This window comes from Arachis hypogaea, chromosome 15, assembly GCF_003086295.3.
Source record: "Arachis hypogaea cultivar Tifrunner chromosome 15, arahy.Tifrunner.gnm2.J5K5, whole genome shotgun sequence".
In the NCBI taxonomy this organism is placed as follows: Eukaryota; Viridiplantae; Streptophyta; class Magnoliopsida; order Fabales; family Fabaceae; genus Arachis; species Arachis hypogaea.
Genome location: NC_092050.1, coordinates 11625438 through 11634768, shown reverse-complemented (window position 1 = coordinate 11634768; position 9331 = coordinate 11625438). Strand labels below are relative to the sequence as shown.

At 40.7% G+C, this 9331-nt stretch overlaps 1 non-coding gene across 1 annotated transcript; it reads right to left on the bottom strand.

Moving 5' to 3' along the window:
* Positions 1–258: 258 nt before the first annotated feature.
* Positions 259–366, bottom strand: LOC112753459 (small nucleolar RNA R71). The gene has a single exon (XR_003177847.1). It is a non-coding gene; the product is annotated as a small nucleolar RNA R71 (small nucleolar RNA).
* Positions 367–9331: the final 8965 nt, after the last annotated feature.

Below are 9331 nucleotides of genomic sequence, written 5' to 3'. Positions count from 1 at the left end.
CTGATGCAACATAATTGTAAGTTTTATGGACTTTCATTAGAAGATCCTTTTCAGTTTTTAACTGAATTCTTGCAGATCTGTGATACTGTTAAGACCAATGGGGTTGATCCCGAGGTCTACAGGCTTATGCTTTTCCCGTTTGCTGTAAGAGACAGAGCTAGAATATGGTTGGACTCTCAACCTAAAGATAGCTTGAACTCTTGGGATAAGCTGGTCATGACTTTCTTAGCCAAGTTCTTTCCTCCTCAAAAGCTGAGTAAGCTTAGAGTGGATGTTCAAACCTTCAGACAAAAAGAAGGTGAATCCCTCTATGAAGCTTGGGAGAGATACAAGCAACTGACCAAAAAGTGTCCCTCTGACATGCTTTCAAAATGGACCATCCTGGATATATTCTATGATGGTCTGTCTGAATTAGCTAAGATGTCATTGGACCATTCTGCAGGTGGATCTATTCACCTAAAGAAAACGCTTGCAGAAGCTCAGGAACTCATTGACATGGTTGCAAATAACCAGTTCATGTACACTTCTGAAAGGAATCCTGTGAGTAATGGGACGCCTCAGAGGAAGGGAGTTCTTGAAATTGATGCTCTGAATGCCATATTGGCTCAGAACAAAATATTGTCTCAGCAAGTCAATATGATTTCTCAGAGTCTGAATGGATTGCAAGCTGCATCCAACAGTACTAAAGAGGCATCTTCTGAAGAAGAAGCTTATGATCCTGAGAACCCTACAATAGCAGAGGTGAATTACATGGGTGAACCCTATGGAAACACCTATAATCCCTCATGGAGAAATCATCCAAATTTCTCATGGAAGGATCAACAAAAGCCTCAACAAGGCTTTAATAATGGTGGAAGAAACAGATTTAGCAATAGCAAGCCTTTTCCATCATCCACTCAGCAACAGATAGAGAATTCTGAGCAGAGTCCATCTAGCTTAGCAAATATAGTCTCTGATCTATCTAAGGCCACTCTAAGTTTCATGAATGAAATAAGGTCCTCCATTAGAAATTTGGAGGCACAAGTGGGCCAGCTGAGTAAAAGAGTCACTAAAATTCCTTCTAGTACTCTCCCAAGCAATACAGAAGAGAATCCAAAAAGAGAGTGCAAGGCCATTACCTTACTTGGTGTGGCCGAACCCAGAGAGGAGGAGAAGGACGTGAATCCTAGTGAAGAAGACCTCCTAGGACGTTCACTGACCAATAAGAAGTTTCCCTTTGAGGAACCAAAGGAATTTGAGGCTCATACAGAGACCATAGAGATTCCATTCAACTTGCTTCTGCCCTTCATGAGCTCTGATGCGTATTCTTCCTCTGAAGAGGATGAAGACATTACTGAAGATCAAGTTGCTAAGTACCTTGGTGCAATCATGAAGCTGAATGCCAATTTATTTGGTAATGAGACTTGGGAAGATGAACCTCCCTTGCTCACCAATGAACTGAATGCATTGGATAGGCAGAAATTACCTCAAAAGAAACAGGATCCTGGTAAATTCTTAATAACCTATACCATAGGCACCATGACCTTTGAGAAGGCTCTGTGTGACCTGGGGTCAAGCATTAACCTTATGCCACTCTCTGTAATGGAAAGATTTGGGATCTTTGAGGTGCAAGCTGCCAGAATCTCATTAGAGATGGCAGGCAACTTGAGAAAACAGGCTTATGTACTAGTAGAGGACGTGTTAGTAAAGGTTGAAGGCCTATACATCCTTACTGATTTCATAATCCTAGACATTGGGAAGGATGATGATGAATCCATCATCCTTGGAAGACCCTTCCTAGCCACAACAAAAGCTGTGATTGATATGGACAGAGGAGAGTTGGTCCTTCAACTGAATGAGGACAACCTTGTGTTTAAAACTCAAGGATCTCCTTCTGTAACATTGGAGAGGAAGCATGAAAAGCTTCTCTCACTGCAGAGTCAACCAAAGACCCCACAGTCAAACTCTAAGTTTGGTGTTAGGAGGCCACAACCAAACTCTAAGTTTGATGTTGAACCCCCACATTCAAATTCTAAGTTTGGTGTTGAGAGGTCCCAATAATGCTCTGAACATCTGTGAGGCTCCATGAGAGCTGACTGTCAAGCTATTGACATTAAAGAAGCGCTTGTTGGGAGGCAACCCAATGTTATTTAATTATATCTATTTATTTTCCATTGTTATTTTATGTTTTCTTTAGGTTGATGATCATGTGAAGTCATAAAAACTACTGAAAAATAAAAAACAGAATGAAAAACAACATTCAAAACAGCACACCCTGGAGAAAGAACATTCTGGCGTTTAAACGCCAGAAATAAGCATCTGTCTGGTGTTTAACGCCAGAAACAAGCATTAACCTAGCGTTAAACGCCAGAAACAGGCTACATTTGGGCGTTTAACGCCAAAAACAGGCAGCAGTCTGGCGTTAAACGCCAGTATTGCATACAAAGGGCATTTTGCACGCCTAATTGGAGCAGGGATGCTAAGTCCTTGACCCCATTGGATCTGTGAACCCCACAGGATCCCCACCTACCCCACTTCTTCTTCTCTCCTCTTCACACCTTTTCATAACTCTCTTCCCCAAATACCCTTCTCCAATCACTTCAATCACTCTTCCCCAGCACCTCTTCACCACTCACATCCATCCTCTCTCCCCCAAAAACCTCACCTACCTACAAATTCAAATTCATTTCCCACCCAAACCCAACCCCATGACCGAACCCTAAACCTCCCCCCCACTCCTATATAAACCCCTCATTCCTTCTTCATTTTCACACAACACAACCCTTTCTTCTTCCCATTGGCCGAATACACACCTCTCTCCCTCTCCTCCATTTTTCTTTCTTCTTTTGCTCGAGGACGAGCAAACATTTTAAGTTTGGTGTGGTAAAAGCATTGCTTTTTTGTTTTTCCATAACCAGTAATGGCACCTAAGGCCAGAGAAACCTCAAGAAAGAGGAAAGGGAAGGCAATTGCTTCCACCTCTGAGTCATGGGAGATGGAGAGATTCATCTCAAAGGTCCATCAAGACCACTTCTATGAAGTTGTGGCCAAGAAGAAAGTGATCCCTAAGGTTCCTTTCAAGCTCAAAAAGAATGAGTATCTGGAGATCCGACATGAGATCCAAAGAAGAGGTTGGGAAGTTCTCACCAACCCTATTCAACAAGTTGGGATCTTAATGGTTCAAGAGTTCTATGCAAATGCATGGATCACTAGGAACCATGATCAAATTTTGAACCCAAACCCAAAGAACTGGCTTACCATGGTTCGGGGGAAATACTTAGATTTCAGTCCAGAAAATGTAAGGCTGGCGTTGAACTTGCCAATGATGCAAGAAAACGCACGCCCCTACACTAGAAGGGTCAACTTTGATCAAAGGTTAGACTAAGTCCTCATGGACATATGTGTAGAAGGAGCTCAATGGAAAGTTGACTTAAGAGACAAGCCGGTTCAATTGAGAAGACCGGACCTTAAGCGTGTAGCTAGAGGATGGTTGGAGTTTATTCAACGCTCAATTATCCCTACTAGCAACCGGTCTGAAGTTACTGTAGACCGGGCCATCATGATCCATAGTATCATGATTGGGGAGGAAGTGGAAGTTCATGAGATTATACCTCAAAAACTTTACAAGGTGGCTGACAAGTCCTCCACTTTGGCAAGGTTAGCCTTTCCTCACCTCATTTGTCACCTCTGTAATTCAGATGGAATTGACATAGAGGGAGACATCCTCATTGATGAGGACAAGCCCATCACCAAGAAAATGATAGAGCAAACAAGAGATCATGGACCTCAACAAGAGCATGAGGAAATTCCTCACCATGAAATCTCTGAGATGCCTCGGGGGATGCACTTTCCTCCACAAAACTATTGGGAGCAAATCAACACCTCCCTAGGAGAATTAAGTTCCAACATGGGACAACTAAGGATGGAGCACCAAGAGCACTCCATCATCCTCCATGAGATTAGAGAAGATCAAAGAGCTATGAGGGAGGAGCAACAAAGACAAGGAAGAGACATAGAGGAGCTCAAGAACACCATTGGTTCTTCAAGAGGAAGAAGACGCCACCCTCACTAAGGTGGACCCGTTCCTTAATCTCCTTGTTCTTATTTTTCTGTTTTTCATTTACTATGCTTTATGTTTATGTTTATGTTTGTGTCTTTATTACATGATCATTAGTGTTTAAGTGTCTATGTCTTAAAGCTATGAATGTCCTATGAGTCCATCACCTCTCTTAAATGAAAACTGTTATAAAAACAAAAGAACAAGAAGTACATGATTTCGAATTCATCCTTGAAATTAGTTTAATTATTTTGATGTGGTGACAATACTTTTTGTTTTCTGAATGAATGCTTGAACAGTGCATATGTCTTTTGAATTTGTTGTTTATGAATGTTAAAATTGTTGGCTCTTGAAGAATGATGAAAAAGGAGAAATGTTATTTAATAATCTGAAAAATCATAAAAATTATTCTTGAAGCAAGAAAAAGCAGTGAATACAAAGGCTTGCAAAAAAAAGAGAAAAAAATGGCGAAAAAAAGAAAGAAAAAGAAAAAGTAAGCAGAAAAAGTCAAAAGCTCTTAAAACCAAAAGGCAAGAGCAAAAAGCCAGTAACCCTTTAAACAAAAAGGCAAGGGTAATAAAAAGGATCCAAGGCTTTGAGCATCAGTGGATAGGAGGGCTTAAAGGAATAAAATCCTGGCCTAAGCGGTTAAACCAAGCTGTCCCTAACCATGTGCTTGTGGCGTGAAGGTGTCAAGCCAAAAGCTTGAGACTGAGCGGTTAAAGTCGAGGTCCAAAGCAAAAAAAGAGTGTGCTTAAGAACCCTGGACACCTCTAATTGGGGACTTTAGCAAAGCTGAGTCACAATCTGAAAAGGTTCACCTAGTTACGTGTCTGTGGCATTTATGTATCCGATGGTAATATTGGAAAACAAAGTGCTTAGGGCCACGGCCAAGACTCATAAAGTAGCTGTGTTCAAGAATCAACATACTGAACTAGGAGAATCAATAACACTATCTGAATTCTGAGTTCCCATAGATGCCAATCATTCTGAACTTCAATGGATAAAGTGAGATGCCAAAACTATTCAAGAGGCAAAAAGCTACTAGTCTCGCTCATCTAGTTGGAGCTAAGTTTCATTGATATTTTGGAATTTATAGTATATTCTCTTCTTTTTATCCTATTTGATTTTCAGTTGCTTGGGGACAAGCAACAATTTAAGTTTGGTGTTGTGATGAGCGGATAATTTATACGCTTTTTGGCATTGTTTTTACATAGTTTTTAGTATGATTTAGTTAGTTTTTAGTATATTTTTATTAGTTTTTAATTAAAAATCACATTTCTGAACTTTACTATGAGTTTGTGTGTTTTTCTGTAATTTCAGGTACTTTCTGGCTGAAATTGAGGGACTTGAGCAAAAATCTGATTCAGAGGCTGAAGAAGGACTGCAGATGCTGTTGGATTCTGACCTCCCTGCACTCAAAGTGGATTTTCTGGAGCTACAAGAGTTCAAATGGCGCGCTCTCAATTTTGTTGGAACATAGACATCCAGGGCTTTCCAGAAATATATAATAGTCTATACTTTTCCCGAGTTTAGACGACGCAAACTGGCATTCAACGCCAGCTTCCTGCCCTATTCTGGAGTTAAATGCCAGAAACAGGTTGCAAAGCAGAGTTAAACGCCAGAAACAGGTTACAACCTGGTGTTTAACTCCAAAAGAAGTCTCTACACATGAAAGCTCAATGCTCAACCCAAGCACACACCAAGTGGGCCCCGGAAGTGGATTTCTGCATCATTTACTTATCTCTGTAAACCCTAGTAACTAGTTTAATATAAATAGGACCTTTTACTATTATATTAGACATCTTTGGACATCTTTTGATCATATTTGGATTATCTTTTGATCCTTTGATCATGCTTTGGAGGCTGGCCTCTCGGCCATGCCTAGACCTTGTTCTTATGTATTTTTAACAGTAGAGTTTCTACACACCATAGATTAAGGTGTGGAGCTCTGCTGTTCCTCATGAATTAATGCAAAGTACTATTGTTTTTCTATTCAACTCAAGCCTATTTCTTATCTAAGATATTCATTCGCACACAAGAACATGATGAATGTGATGATTATGTGACGCTCATCACCATTCTCACCTATGAACGCGTGCCTGACAAACACTTCCGTTCTACATGAAAACAAGCTTGAATGCATATCTCTTAGCCTCCTGATTTACGATCAGAGTCTTCGTGGTATAGGCTAGAATTATTGGCGGCCATTCTTGAGATCCAGAAAGTCTAAACCTTGTCTGTGGTATTCCGAGTAGGATCTGGGAAGGGATGGCTGTAACGAGCTTCAAACTCGCGAGTGCTGGGCATAGTGACAGACGCAAAAGGATTACTGAATCCTATTCCAGTATGATCGAGAACCGACAGATGATTAGCCGTGCGGTGACAGCGCATTTTGGACCATTTTCACTGAGAGGACGGGAAGTAGCCATTGACAACGGTGATGCCCTACATAAAGCTTACCATGGAAAGGAGTAGGAATGATTGGATGAAGACAGCAGGAAAGCAGAGGTTCAGAAGGAACAAAAGCATCTCCATACGCTTATCTGAAATTCTCACCAATGAATTACATAAGTATCTCTATCCTATTTTATATTTTAATTATATTTTAATTATCAATTCACCATAACCATTTAAATCCGCCTGACTGAGATTTACAAGGTGACCATAGCTTGCTTCAAGCCGACAATCTCCGTGGGATCGACCCTTACTCACGTAAGGTTTATTACTTGGACGACCCAGTGCACTTGCTGGTTAGTTGTGCAAAGTTGTGACAAAGAACTAAAATTATGAATGTGCGCATGAAGTTTTTAGCGCCGTTACCAAGGAATGAACGATCACGATTTCGTGCACCAAGCGGCCATGTTGTCAAAACCTAGATCAAAAGAAGAACTACTAGTAGTATCAATGGGAGAGTAATTAGTGCCTTCGTTGGATGACGATGATGTGGTTGGTGAATTGGTAAGAACCTTTTCACCTTCCTCAAAAGCTAACCGCCTCCGAGCTTGCCTAGTATGAAGCAAAGTTCTTTCAATTTTCGAATCAAATGGTGCTAAGCTCGGATTTGGTAGTGAATGCGTCATACAATGAAGGGAAAAAGAAGCTCATGACATTAATTGGTGTCTAAGCAAAATCTAGTCCTATGTAACAATCAAACAAGCAATCAATCAAGAGAGAAAATGCAAATATTCACATATTAACATATTCACATTAACCAATAGAATGGCACACATAAGCAATTCCCTGTCAACGGTGCCATTTTGATGAACGGAAATATTCGTATGCCGGTTAGAAACTAGCAATATATCCAATCGTGAGTATAGTCTAACCAACACGCAAATATTGCATCAAACAATTCTAAAATCTATGACCGAAAGTATTAATCTCGGATCGTCCTCCCTAGGAATTGCCTTAGAATGCTCATCATTGATTAGGAAAGCTTTTATGGTTTTGAGAGTTGGTGCAAGAATTCAAGCTAACAAAAGCAAACAACAATTAATTGAAATAAAAGCCTTGGCCAAGGGTAAGCATTGGAAGTTCCATCATTATAGTTTCCTTCAATTATGATAAGGATTGATTATTGCTTCACTTAGTTAACCCCCTAACAATGGAGGAAAGTCAAGTGAGAGTAACTAACTTGAGTCACAAGTCCTAGCCTCACCCTAAGGAAGTCTAGCTTTAGTGCACTCCAAGTCAATTAGCAACTTCTCAATTCATAATCTACAATTGATATCCACTATTCAAGTGTCTCCAATAACTCAACCCCTAAGCCAAGTAAGGGAAATCTACTCCATAGCTAGGGTTGTCATTATCACAAACAATTGGTAGGCAATCATAGAAAACATGATGTATATTGAGAGAAGAGAATTGTATTAAAGCTATCTAATCCAAACAATCATCAACAATCAAACAATTGAATGAAACTTCAATTCATTAATCCAAATTCAAAGTAACAAAGTCAACCAAATCTAGATCTAAGAAATTGAATCAAAAGAGCATCAATTAAGAGTAGAAGAAGAGTAGATCTACAACTTGTGCCAAAGCAAAAGTGAATTAACAATGGATCTCACCAAGAAATCAAAGGAGAATTGTAATGGAGGAAGTGAAATTCTAGAGAGAAGTTGGAGTTTCTCTCTCTAAAAACAAAATGTAACTAACTCCCTAAAATATCTAGAATTATGACTAATTGTCCTAACACTCCTAATCCTTGGTCTTCTTAAGCTTTTCCCTCCAAAATTCTGCTCCAAAACAGGGCCTGGGACTCCTTGAAATCGCTGGGCACGTGTTCCTTTTAAAAAATCATGTGCGCACATTGACGCGTACGCGCACTGTACGCGTACGCGTCCCTGGGGTATTTTGTGATATGCGCGCAGGCGTAAGGTGCGCGCAAGCGTCATAGGGAATATGGCCCAGCCATATAAGCGCGCCGGCTCCTCGCTCGGCTCCATTGCGCTGTCTTTGGATGCACGCATTCACGCGTACGCACAAGGTGCGCGTGCGCGTGCATGTCCAAAACCCAAATCTTTGATTTGTTCCATGCTCCCTCCATTCATGCATGCTTCCTTCATTCCTCTTAGCCATTTTTGCCCTATAACTTCTGAAATCACTTAACAAACGGATCAAGGCATCTAATGGTAATAGAGGAGAATTACAATATATCAATTTTGATGTAAAAGAAGCATATTTTCATCTATGAGGCAAAATGGAGAAAGCAACACAAAATCACGCAGTTTTATATGAATAAGTGTGGAAGATCATTGATAAAACCCTTAGATTCTATATATGATAAACCCTAAAAATGGGATTTATCAGCAGCCACTGTGAAAACCGGTTACCTACGTCCATCTAAGCATGCATTTCCCTACTCTTACGGACAAACAACTGCTGCAACCTCTTGACTCTCGTAGGTACATCTCACTATAGCTGAAATGGGTAGATACCTTGTTCCCTTCAGCACTGCATTGATACACTTGGAAAGGTTCGTTGTCATGTGACCAAACCGACGTCCACCATCACAATGTTGCAGCCATATTTCCTACTTAAATCTCTCGACCCAGTCAGCCATCTCACGCGATAAGGTCCTCAGAGCATCCATGTACCATTCATAGCCAGCACTGCTAGGACTGTAGGCAGCATTAATGAGATATCGCTTGCCCTCAGCTGACTTGAACCGAGACATGAAGTTCGCAGTCATGTGCCTGACAGTCTGACACAATATGCATGGAACGCCCTAGGAGACTTCCATAGGCTATCATCCGCTCTAAGCGCAGCCTTGATTGCTTGGGATCTATCAGA